Source organism: Mchenga conophoros, linkage group LG13, assembly GCF_057382185.1.
Source record: "Mchenga conophoros isolate Kocher_MC1m ecotype Shallow Benthic linkage group LG13, M_conophoros_male_GT1.1, whole genome shotgun sequence".
Lineage (NCBI taxonomy): Eukaryota > Metazoa > Chordata > Actinopteri > Cichliformes > Cichlidae > Mchenga > Mchenga conophoros.
The window spans coordinates 9,200,037-9,212,763 of NC_140538.1; the positions used below are offsets into that span (position 1 = coordinate 9,200,037).

General features: G+C 40.3%; 1 protein-coding gene across 3 annotated transcripts in view; it reads right to left on the reverse strand.

The window, feature by feature from the left end:
- Nucleotides 1-3,469, reverse strand: part of slc8a1b (solute carrier family 8 member 1b) — a 145,559-nt gene extending 142,090 nt beyond the window's left edge. For all 3 annotated transcript variants that reach the window (XM_085296301.1, XM_085296302.1, XM_085296299.1), the window contains exon 1: nucleotides 3,065-3,469. The gene's annotated coding sequence lies outside the window, so the exon portion shown is untranslated. The remainder of the gene's footprint in view (nucleotides 1-3,064) is intronic.
- Between the last annotated feature and the right edge of the window lie 9,258 nt (nucleotides 3,470-12,727).

The window sequence follows — 12,727 nt, forward strand, 5'->3', positions numbered from 1 at the left end:
TTTTCTATCCACCATTACTATTTTAGTATTTGTATTTGACTTTACTGATATATACTCATGGATGGCACATAGAACACAAGGAGGAGCAACTCAGTGCATTTAAGTATATCAGGACAACCCATTCAAGTTGGGGAAGAACGATGACTTAAGTGAATCTGAACATGCCATGGTTGCTGATGTGAGACAGGTTCTCTAGAGTTTAGAGAGAATGCTTGAAATAAGAAGAAAATATCCAGTGAGTGGCAGTTCTCTGGGTGAAAATGCTTTGTTGATGTCAGAGGTCAGAGGAGACTGGCTATGCTGCTTCAAGCTAATAGGAAGGCGGCAATAACCACTCATTACAACCAAGGCATGCAGAAGGGCATCTCTGAACTCACAGCAGCAGAAGACCTCACCAGGTGTTTCTCCTGTCAGCTAAGAACAGCCTAATCAAAAGTGAACAATAGAAGACTGGAAAAGTGTTGCCTGTTTTGAAGAGCGTCTGATTTCTGTGCTGATCGTAGGGTCAGAATATGCCATAAACAATACAAAAACATGAATCCATACTGCCTTTTCTGGTTCACACTGCTGCTGCTGCTGCTGGGGGATTTTTTAACACACTTTGGCCCTCTTACTATCAATAGAGCATCATTTAACCGCCATAGCCTACATGTGTATAGTTGCTGACTATGCCCATCTTCTGATGGCTGCTTCCAGCAGGATAACGAACATTGTCACAAAGGTCAAGTCATCTCAAACTGGTTTCTTGAACATGGTGATGACTTCACTGTACTCAAATGACCTCTATTGTCACCTGATCTCAATCCAAAGACAGCACTTTTGGGATGTGGGAGATTCTCATCACAAACTGGCAGTAACCATGTCATGTTATCATGTTAATATGGTCCAAAATCTCCCAGGATCTCGTTGAATCTATACCAGCATTATTTTATAGCAATACACCCACAAATTAAACTAAGGATTCCCACTAATCAGCATAATTAATTACTAAAAATAATGATAAATCTCAGTGACTGCACCAAACTGCACACTGATTTCTAATAGATAGACCCTGTCTCTGAGCTCATCTTGAATGGCTAATTACTTGCCCATTGAGTGTTGAACTGACTGTATTAGCATAAACACCTTGACAAAAAATGTGGCAAAACAGTGAAAAAGGAGCATTTACTTTACAAGGGAATGTCTGAGATGTAGCAAAATTTACTGTTTTTCTCATGATTTTCTCATCACCTAATTTGTTCTTGTTTACTTTAAACTATAGTGAACAGGGTCTCTTTTGCTGAAAGAAGCAGAACAGCTTAGGGATGTGTGGGGAAAAAAGATGAATGGAAATATTTTTTTCAAATGATGTCATTCTTGAAAAAAAGTCATTTTGACCTAATGTTAGCATAACCTAACAATCATAGAGGAAAACAAAGCCTTAAACTGAACTATTACTATTAGGATTAAAACAAAAATTCCCGTCCTTTAATGAAAAAAAAAAAATTCATATCCGACGTGGAATTTTTTTCAGTATACTCATGGCATTAATAATACAGAATTATTACATTTACATCAGATACAGTTAAACGTCTAGTCACAGACTCAGCTTCCTCTCAGACACTGAGCACTGACTTAGCTTTAGCTGTCACCTACAAGTGTGGAAGTTGCGTGCATGTGTGGTACATTCTCACACAACCAGGTTAAGAACAAGCCTAATGTACACCCACTGAGAGGCGACCTGAATCTGGTGTCTGATATGGGAAAAGTTCCAATTTTATTATTGGAAAATGGGTCTCTTACCGAAAATCTTAAACTGTTTTGTCTTAATACCTACTCTGGATTAACACCACTGCAGCAGGACGAATTCTTTAAAAATAAATAAATAAATGCAGCACTGCTAGGAGTTAAATAAAGCTGTAAAGGCTGACTGACATTCTTTTTTTATTGTTAAAAATAAATGTTTTATATCATCCACACTGAACGAGCTCCAGTTCCTCTGTGTCATGACCATTAAAGCCCCGACTCATGTCAGGTGAAAGCGAAATGCCTAGAAAGCCTACATGATACCTGCCTGATTTGCCAAGTAATCCTCAACAGATGAGACACTTGGAGTGTCACACGGGGGCAATAATTACTTTACGGTATAGGTTTACATTAACTAATATGTGAAGCTCTGCTACCGTTTGGTTTAAAAACCTTTGCCAAAAGCAGACAGAAAATTAAACAAAAATTAAGCCAGTTTTCCCCTCTGTGTCTTTAAATCCAACTTGTTAGTAAAAAAGTACTAAATCAGAAGCCCACTGAAACTCAAACACCGGGTCCACGCGCAGGTTTTCCCCGAAACCTGCTCTCCACTGATGCACAAAGGCACTCCATCACCTCCGAATTGCACTGCTTGGCGCACAGGACATGGAACCTGCAGAATTGCTCAAATGTGTCTTTCAATGCGCATTCACTCTTTACAAGGATTACCATACAGAGCAGGGAAATTTAGCTTTGGTTGCGAATGTTTGTCACCCAACTTCCACATTGAACGCCTATAAAAAGGTGAGAGCATGGCTGTCTGAACGTGCTCTGCATCCGTAATGACTCCTCTATAAATAAGTGGGGCAGGCGGCTAGAGGAGTGGAGAGCGTGGAAGGAGCGTGGATGTGTAGAGCAAATAAAGAAAAAAAAAAGAAATACACCCCATGAAACCATGCTGTCTGTTCACTTTGGCGAAAAAACATTGATAAGCACCTCCCATCGTACTCGGTTCTTTCTAAGCCCAAGCTTCAATCTATGTACATTCCCAAATCACAGTGGAAGAAAGGCGCAGTGTGGAAAGCTCGGTGGGGGAGAATGGGAGTGAGGGAACATCGTTTCCACACTGCATCCAAACCCTTCCAACGCATGGTGCTTTCAGTCTTCAGTCGGAGCTCCACGAGACGAAAGGGTCCGCTTTCCATCCCATTCACTTTACCTCCCTGTGTAAAACTTGCTTTTACCAGACAAAGCCGCAAAATGTATGCAAAGCTGCCCACCTCGCTATTAATGTCATTATCCGTAATGAAGCACACCCAGAAAACTGCAGAGTGCCTACCTTTTAATCCCTTGAGTGGCCACGATCCGGAGAAGTCCGTAGTAAAAGCTGCACTGTAGCTCTACTAATAATATTAGTAGAACAAGGAGTAAGAGGAGGAGTAGTAGTAGTAGTAGAGGTAAGCCAGTGGTGGGGAATGGTAATGGAGACGCAGGGAGCTCTTATATGCCAGCCAAGACGGCGTATCCACCGATCGAGACGCACGAAAGGAGGGAAGAGTCTGGATTCCCATGCAGCGCCTGGTTATTTGTTGCTGTTATCTTCGTTTGTTGCCTACTCCTCGTTTCCATGTAGTTCGACCCGGCTGACCTGTATGATCGGATGACCGGAGCGGTGCTTCATTAGCATGCCCGCATTTGTTGGGACAAGGCTCGCAGCAGATCGGACTTCTTCCTCATTCTTCCCTTCCCGTCCCCCCCCCCCCAAGCGCGAGTAAGAGAGCGAGAGTGTATGAGACTGAGAGTGTGCCTGTGTGTGTGTGTGCGTGTGTGTGTATGTGTGTCAGCGTGTGAGCAGGTCTCTCTTTCGCCTGTTCCCTCACAAACCGACTGAGGATCAGCTCAGCCTCTGTCTCTCTCTCCCTTCTTCTCTCTCTCTCTCTCCCTCCCTCTCTCTCCCTCCCGCTCTCTCAGCATGTGTGTTTATAGGTCCATACACACTGTGTGTTTCTCTCTCGGATACTCTGCCCCCCTCCGTTACTGGCATATTCGCTTACAGGAATGTCCATTTGAAAATAGTCCAAAAACATGTCACGCTGTTATGATAATCCATGTCTTAATTTTCTTTCTTAAGAGAGGTTTATCATTATTATTGGATCACATGCACAAGAACAAAGTATCATGTAGGTGTAGCAACCAGTTTCTTGACCATTCCCTCCCTGAGGCTTGAAGCTTTTGTCCCCTTATCCCAGGACTCTCCATTTAATCCCCAGCGTCTCCTCATCTCACCTTGCTCAGCCCTTAAAATGTCCTGTGCAAAGATTTTCTTTTATGTTGTAGTTGGAAAAGACAGTGCGTATAGGAGTGTTGCAAGGGGGAGAGGTCATAATGGAAACCAGGGGTGACTTGGACGCAGCTAACAACATCTTTTACAACAGACTAACATTCACATGCAGGAGTCGACTATGAGAACACCGAAAAGCAATTGTTTTAATGTCAGAACTTAGTAGTTACATATGAATGCAAAAGTTTATTTTAATATAGAGAGGTATCTGCCCAAGAAGTGCTCTGAAAGTGATCCCAAAAGAGGATAGAATCAGTGTCACGTGACACCTTTTAGAAGACCTGCATGGTGAGAAGCCTTGTAGGATGTTGGGCTGTTTGTAAAAGATCCAAGGATGGTTTGCTCAGGCAAAGGAATAACGAGTTACAATAATGAGTCTTTCAATCAGGATGTCTTGATCAGCTGTGCCAAAGGAAGAAGAAATATTCAACTGCACAACAACTGAATACATGGATTTGAGCTACAAATCAAATGTATGAGCAAGATGGGTGTTGAAACAGTGTTTTGTGAAAGAAAAGACCGCGTTCCAGCAACAGAAACCTCCATAGATGTAGAAACCACAGGACTACAGTTTTTCAAAAGATTAGTCTTCAGTAATAGAGTATCCATTTTTTGTTTGTTTTATACAAGAAAACATGATTTGTTGGCACTCTAAGGCCAGTCATACGCTTCATGAAAACAGTTTGGTCCATCAGTCAGTACACGGTTCTGCACTGCAAACCATTCAATATGATCATCACTTAACTGGAAGGCGGTCAAAGATACCGATTTTAACAACAAGGAAATAAACAGATTCGAGGAATTGACTGCTAATGCACAAAGGTCAGATTCTGCTGTCAGGTAACATGATTCATTTTGTATTTATTCATATGAATCTTTTCATTAGAAGTAGCAGTGATTAAAGGAGTGATTCCCTTTATGATTACTGGTTAATTGGAATTTTACTTCATGCCATTCCCCTACTTCTCCCAGCCATGTGATGGGAAGATGACATCATTTTTCTCTCTGAGTTAGCATCTTATGCAATAATCATAAGGTTGCCGCATACAGCTAATAAGTTGATCCAAAAATCTTGTCTAACCTGTCAGTCCTATCAGATGAAGAAGGCGAGCACAGTATATTAATTTATGTGAAAACAGATAATCCTAATCCAGTTTTAGGTTAAGTGCCCTGTCACAGGGGGGAAATCTGAAGTAAAGCAAAAAATCACCAAGAGTATGTGAATTTAGACATCTAGTACACATCTGCATGTGTAAAAACAAGAATTTATACCTTCAAAAACAGACTTTTGAAGAGAGACCTGAACAAACAAATAAAGGCAACTTGGGTATAACACTTCAAAAGGCAGGATCAGCAACCAGGGGGTATAGATTTGGATAGATGCAGACTGCAGCAGACAAAAGGGCTCTGAAAGGGACACTAAAACAAGTGACAGATACTAGCTTGATGGGAAAATATAGAATCAAGCAGTGAAACAGAATAGACAAGCTCTTGCTATGACTAAATCTTTTTCCTTTCTCATTCTGAGAAAGAGAAAGATTCAGACTCAGATAGAGTCAACACGAGAATCGACAACAGAATGGAAGCTGGGAAGTAATTTAAAGAGGAGCAGAAGCAAAGCTAATAGGCCAGAGGGACGTTTTCCCAACTCAGAGGCAGAGGGCAAAGCAAGTGTCACAGGTCTTATAAGAGAAACAGCTGGAGAGTCAGGAAGCAGAAAAACAGATAAGGTGGTTTACTGAGGAAGTGAATGGTTGGGTAATGAGGTTAGAGGAGTACAATCGGGAAACAAGAGTTGTCAGATGGGATGAATAATGGGCTGCATGATGAGTGTCAAAGAAATCGCAAAGAAGACTCCTGGATTAACCCATAGGTGGTATTAGGTGAAATCCCTGGAGATGATGAGCCATGAGCCCATAAATTCTGCCTGGTGATGCAGCCAGCTCACCAGCTGATTTACTACAGGCTTGGCAGGGTGATGCTATAGAGCAGAGAAAGGCATGGGTATCTGAAATGAGGTTTTTAAGGTTCGGGAAAGAGGATTTTGTTAACTTTGAAGATCACACTAACAGATGTACTAAATGGAAATTCAAACTGTTCAATTAATCGTTTCAGGTCAGTGCATTTGTTTTTACATTTATTTCTTCCAAATTATTTTTAAAAGGTGTTAATGAGGAAAAGCTGAATAGAACGCCCATAGACTGCATGTGCTCCATTGACACAGGAAGGTAAGAGCTTGAGCCTGTTCATTCATAATTCAGAGGTGTTGCAGCCCTGTGTGCCTCCTCAGAGTACAGAAATTCTCACAACTGTCAATCAAACAATCCTGCTAAAATTGCAGGAGCACAGCAAGCATATGCAGGGGACATAGGTTAAATAAAGGTATAGCTTTAAATTGATGGGATATGACACAATTGGAAAACAGGTAGAGGGACAACAGTATAAAATTAGCCATTTAGCAGACTGGGATCATTCACAGTTATGCTGATTAACGTGCATTGTCTCTGAGGCAAAAAGCTCAAGGCAAGAAACATTACTCCACTATCTCCAACTCCTTACAAACAGTAGCAACCTGAAAAACCTAATGTGTTGCAGAAAGAAAGGGAGAAATATGCTGTGAAATGTGCAATAGGCAGTGTGGTTGCAAACGGAATGCAGCCGTTTAGCACATTTCACTCAGACCGGTTTGTGACAAACTATTCCTATGGGCATAAATGCCACTATAGGCATATGAGCAAGAAAAATGAATGTGGTCCTTAGTTTAACTTCATGTCCCACTAATCTCAAGTAGAAAGGAGAAATTAGAAATACATTTAAAGTCTAAATACATGGTTACTGCTACAATAATTTCATGCATGCAAACTCTGGCTCGGTGTCTCTTTTATAACTGCTCTGCTTATCATACTCTGTTGAATCATGTAGAATATGATCTGCTATACTTTGTTGATTTACAACAACAGGATCAATAACATTAATATCAGAGAAATTCAAAAGATACCTTTGAATATAGTTGTTGACCTTTTTGTACCACTAAAATAAAAATATATGTACACAATTCTAAACTGTTAAAATGAATTGCCAAATTCTTCAAATAAGTACTTCCTATTTAGCCACAATCTACTTTCTTATGGAGAAATTATGACTCATCAGTAGGGATGGGTACCAGTATCCGGTGCCATTATAGCACCGGTTCTGACATAAACAGTAGTAGCCAGACCGAAAAGCAGCGCACATTTCGGTGCTTTTTTTTCCTGAGATGTCATACACTTTAGATTCTAGCCAATCATTTTACCTTTCCAAGGATAGTAGGCGGGCCCAGGTACGTACGTTCTTTTAGAGCAGAGCTACAGATTAAAAATGCCCAAGGCGAAGCGGTCAAAAGTCTGGCTGTATTTCACAGCAAAAGATGCAAACTCAGCAGCCTGCAACAAGTGCTTTAAGGTGATACTGTGCAAAGGAGGTAACTCCTCGAATCTGATGGAACACCTGGCAACGCATGGCGTTTTTTTAAAAGCCGAGAAATGCACCGTATTTGATAGCTTGCTGCGAGACCTCACACCGAGCACATCTACTGCGGGTGGGTTGCCTGTTATCGGACCCGAAGTTAGCAACATCCCCCAAAAACCCGAAGATTAGAGTCGTGGCCCGTAGCCCTGCCAGTGTAGCAGAAATGATGATGGATGATGATGATGGCAGCAGCAGCCGTTCTTCTCTGCGTGAGTAGCTTAATGTTGTTCATGTGTAAGCTAACCACGTTATTAAATTAATGCATGTAAGGTGAACTAGCAATCATCGTCATAGTTACATGTGGCTGTCTTCTTGTTTGATGGCAGATACTCCCTTCACCCTGGCCAAAAAGGCTAAAATGACCAAAGAAAAAGTGGAAAACAGCTAAACATGAGAGGTTTTTGGACAAAGTTTGTGTTTTTTCCATTGATTAAGCACTGCTTCCAGCCAAGAGTGATGCCATAAATCCTCTATAGCTGCAGAAAAGGCTAACATTGTTATCTTTTTACAAAAAAAACAGCTAAACATGAGAGGTTTTTGGACAAAGTTTGTGTTCTTCATTCTTTAAGCACCGGTTCGAGCACCGTTTAAGCACCGGCACCGCTTCAAAAGTACCGGTTTGGTACTGGTATCGGATAAAACCTAAACGAAACCCATCCCTACTCATCAGCAGTAGCGTGTTGGTAATCCATGAGAAGCCTTGGAGTTTCCTAAACTGAGGAAGTTAAGCATTAATGTTGCAAAAATGTGCATATGCTATACAACTCCACAAATGTTAGCGAGAGTATGTTGAAAAAAAAGAAAAGTTTCATCCATAAATGTAACTTTTGCACTTTTGTCTCTGCCCTTTCTGCAGAATGTTCAATTGAGACTGATGCCATCTGGTTTTTTAAAAGTTTTAGCTCAAATGTTAATCCTGAATGTTTAGTTTAATGTTTTCCTGCCACAAAGTTGCACAGTAAAGTGTCCATTAAGCAGCAAACATCCACTGAGACTGAAAAATTAAGCCAAAGTGGAAGTGCCACTTGGGGCTGCTCCAAATGCAAATAAATATCCACAGAATCACAGTTTAAAGTTTTGGAGCAGAAATGCACACGTTTTTAAACACACCAATGTGAGTTATATAAGAGCTTAGTATTGTATGAATGGCAGCAATATAAAGATGGACAGTTCCCATGAAATCACCTTTGGTCTTGAAGCTCCATTTTAAAACCCCAAGATGAGCATTTCCATTACTGTCATCTTTTTACTGTCATCAATTTACTAAATCGAATCAGTGTTTTACTTGGTGTGACCCAAAATAAGTGACTGAGCCCTTAAACTCATCAGGATATTGTGACAGTGGAAAGATGCTACAGGTAGGGTGAAATGGAGACAGACGATCGCTGTAGTGACCCTTAAGGGAAGCAGTCAGAAGAAAAGGAATTTCATTGTTGTTCACTTTGGGAAAAAGCAAGCAATTCAAAGTCCTGCTTGTGGTAGTTTGTCAAACTGCAATACATTAAAGTCCTTGTAGGATACAGGCTGAGAAGTGGTCGTTATCTCTGCATTTTATTTGACTGTCATGATTATAATAATTCTAGTCTGGTGTTTTGAAGAAGGATAGTTTACATTTTGGTATAATTAGGATGTGGCAGTTTAAAAAATGAATAAAGCTTTATGCCAAAACCAGAAATTTATCATCCGGTTATGCATATACTTGTACACACATAAAGCCATACAAAGTGAGTAAGAATAGGAAACCCATATGTGCAATATGGATTTAAGTCTTGCTCTCTCGGTAACAAACACACACCCACTCGCACCCCTGTGCATACAAGGCCACACTTTTTAACAGGAATGAGATGCACAGTCATACACAAAAAGCCAGAGGGGGATGTTTTGTCTTGTTAAGGCACTGTCCTCCAGGAGTAGTTTACAGCTCCAATTAAACCTCAGTGATGTGATTCTTCTGGACACCAACAGCTAAGGTAAAAAAGCCACTAATGGCGTGTTACTCAAACTACTACTACTACAAAACATCTTACATAAAGTGTTTATACGTGGGCACTTAAAATACCATCAAAGCAAAAGCTTAACAAATTATGTGAAAAAGTGCCAGTACGTTTCTCCAATTAATTGATTGCATCATCTTAGTGCTCATGCGCTAATGTAGCTGCACTGAAGAGTTTAACGGCTGATAACGGCAGCAAGGATAGGAAGCACATCTGTTAGAAAGGTTTTCTAACTGAAGTGTAAAATTAAAGAAAACAAAAAGTAGCTTTTTTCAGTTTTTGTTTACGTGCCTACTTGTGCATCACCTCCATCACTGTCAGTATAGAGGGAACAGTTGCTTGAGAGCCACACTAAACAGACAGTGGCAAAGTGGAAAGTCGAGGAAGGAACTTTTGCAAAGAACTTGAAATTATAGCCTTTTTAACACCTAGGCAACCTTTGGAAAGTTTAGGGAAGTATAAAAGCTGTTTACAGGACAACATTGATTTAGATGTTCTAGAAGAAAGTCTAAACAAGCAAAACTGTCAATTTATCAGTCGGTTTGTACCTTCGCCTATGGGCATAAACTCTGAGTAGTGACTGAAAGAATAGGATTGTGGATACAACTGAGCTTCCACAGAAGGACAGCAGCGCTCTCCCTTAAGGATGGCAGGAGGAGCTCATTCTTGAGAAGCTAGGAGTAGAGGGGCATATCAACAAAAATCACTTGAGGTGCATCTGACTAAGAAGCCACCGGGTTTTCTCCCAGAAGAGGTGTTTCAGGCATGTTCTTCAAGGAGAGGACCCTGGAAGACACTGGCTATTGGTCGGCTTGGGAAAAGAGTTGGAGGACATGGCTGAAGAGGAGGAGGTCTGGGCATCTCAGCTTAGACTCCTGGCCCTGCAATCTGGACCCAGATAAGTGGCAGAAAACAGATGCATGGATGACTTGTGTATTTAGTGGCAGCTGTCTTTGGCGTGTTCCTATAAATAGAGTTTTCAGTGCCAGGAATGGTCATTTTGTGTGGATAAATCGTAATCAGTGCTGTATACACACTGACAAGAAATCAAAAATTCAATAAAGGCTGTTCTATCATATTTGCAAAAAGTCATATATCTATGCACACACACACACACACACACACACACACACACACACACACACACACACACACTAATACACATGGAGTGGGACTGTGGTGAATAATCTTTCCAAACAGAGTATCTGTAAATAATGCTGAGTCACAAAGCATCTCTCTCTCTCCTTCTCTGCAGAAGGTGTCAGCTGAGCTGGCAGAGAATCCATAATATGTTTGACATGTTCACCCAACTTTGACTGTTTTTGCACCTTTCGTCTCTTGTTTGTCACTTCAAGTGTTTGTCTTTTCAGTGCACACAAAACAATACAATTTAATAATAAAATGCTGTTAAAAAAAAAGCACAATCACATATGTCCACCAGTGTTGGGCAAGTTCCTTTGAAAAAGTAATTAATTATAGTTACTAGTTACTTCTTCAAAAAGTAACTGAGTTAGTAACTGAGTTACAAGATTCTAAAAGTAATTAATTACTTGAAAAGTAACTATTGCGTTACTTTAGAAAGAAAAATGTTTAACCCTCCAGGGTCTAATTGGCCATTTTTAACTACTTTTGATTTTCCCTCTACATTTCACCTTTAAAAACTGTTTATTTGCCTTGTTTGGTATCATCCTTTTCAGCACAACCTCACGTGTCTGAATTTACAGTTATGTTTTCATTTTGACATACTGTATTAACACAATTGATCTAAAATCAGACAAAAAACATAAAATCCAAGTAGAAAACGTTATATTTTTTACTGTAACAACCACAAACATGTTTATTGAATCATATTTCATAACTTTAAATGCAAATATAAATTGTCAATTTTAAAATCATACGCACAAGTTTTGCAAACAAAGTTATTTGCAGCCATTTACCTTTTACCCTTTTTTTTAAAAAAAACAACCATTTCAAACTATTTACAGAAGAATCAGCTGTTCTGCATTCAATAAGATGCTTCTGTCCACTATAAAGGAGAACATCACAGCCTGATACCTGCAGGTCTGACAGCAGCAGGTGTATCACTCCTGTTCTCTACCTGGAGACAGCAGTCGCCTCATTGTTCTGACACACAACACAAAACTATCCACAACACTACACATTAACTACATACTCCAAACACGCTAAGCGTCATAAATCTCTCACATCTCAAAACTTGCTCTCTCTCTCTTTCTGCTGTCTTTAACTCTCTCTCTCTCTCTCTCTCTCTCTCTCTCTCTCTCTCTCTCTCTCTCTCTCTCTCTCTCGCAGTCACTCCTAAAACTTCCCCCTCTTCCTAAACAACCAAATGTCATGTTGCCATATAATTTTTTGATTGGTCGACATGGTGCATTTTTCCACCAACACAAAAGGGCAGGGGTTTTTTGTTGTTGTTGTTGTTGTTTTTTATTTTTTGGTCATAAGCAGAGAGTGCATGCTAGCTCTGTCCTTAAACAGCAAACGTGACGAAACTAGGAAAAAACTGGTATATGTCACCTTGTTGCTTTGTCATCTTGAAGTGGTCATGTGATTGGCTTACCACGACTACTTTATTTGTCCTCAGTCAAACAGCAGCACTCATGCGATTGTTTTGCCCCTTAGCTCCAGGTGTTGTGCCAAAAAGTGATCGTATTGTAAGAATTTTGGTTCTAACTCTGGTATTATGACTAGAGTTAAATATACTCTGCGTTGCCTTAGTAAAGATTTTTTAAAGCACGAATCCTGCACTTAATTTATCCTAAACAGAAACAGTTTCTAACACCGATTACTCTAAGTGCTCCAAAATTCTGGCACGTGCATGCAGAGAGTCGTGAGGTCCATACACGGGTGGACGTGGACACTGCTTTTAGTGCCTTGGTGCAGATACTGTACAGAATAGACTATAGATGCATTTTTGGAGTTTTTTTCGGCAGCATACTCTGAACACAATTCTTTGTGTACTTAGTATTTGATGGCCATGGTGAGTGATAAATGGGGCAATGTTAACACCTATCTAAAACTAATTACTGCACTCTTTGTAAATGCCAGTCTTCCACCGCTACACTAAGGAACATCATCACTTTTCTGTCTCTCACCTACAGTCAGGCGTACCTTGTCTGTATTGAAATGTTTTGTTTTTTTA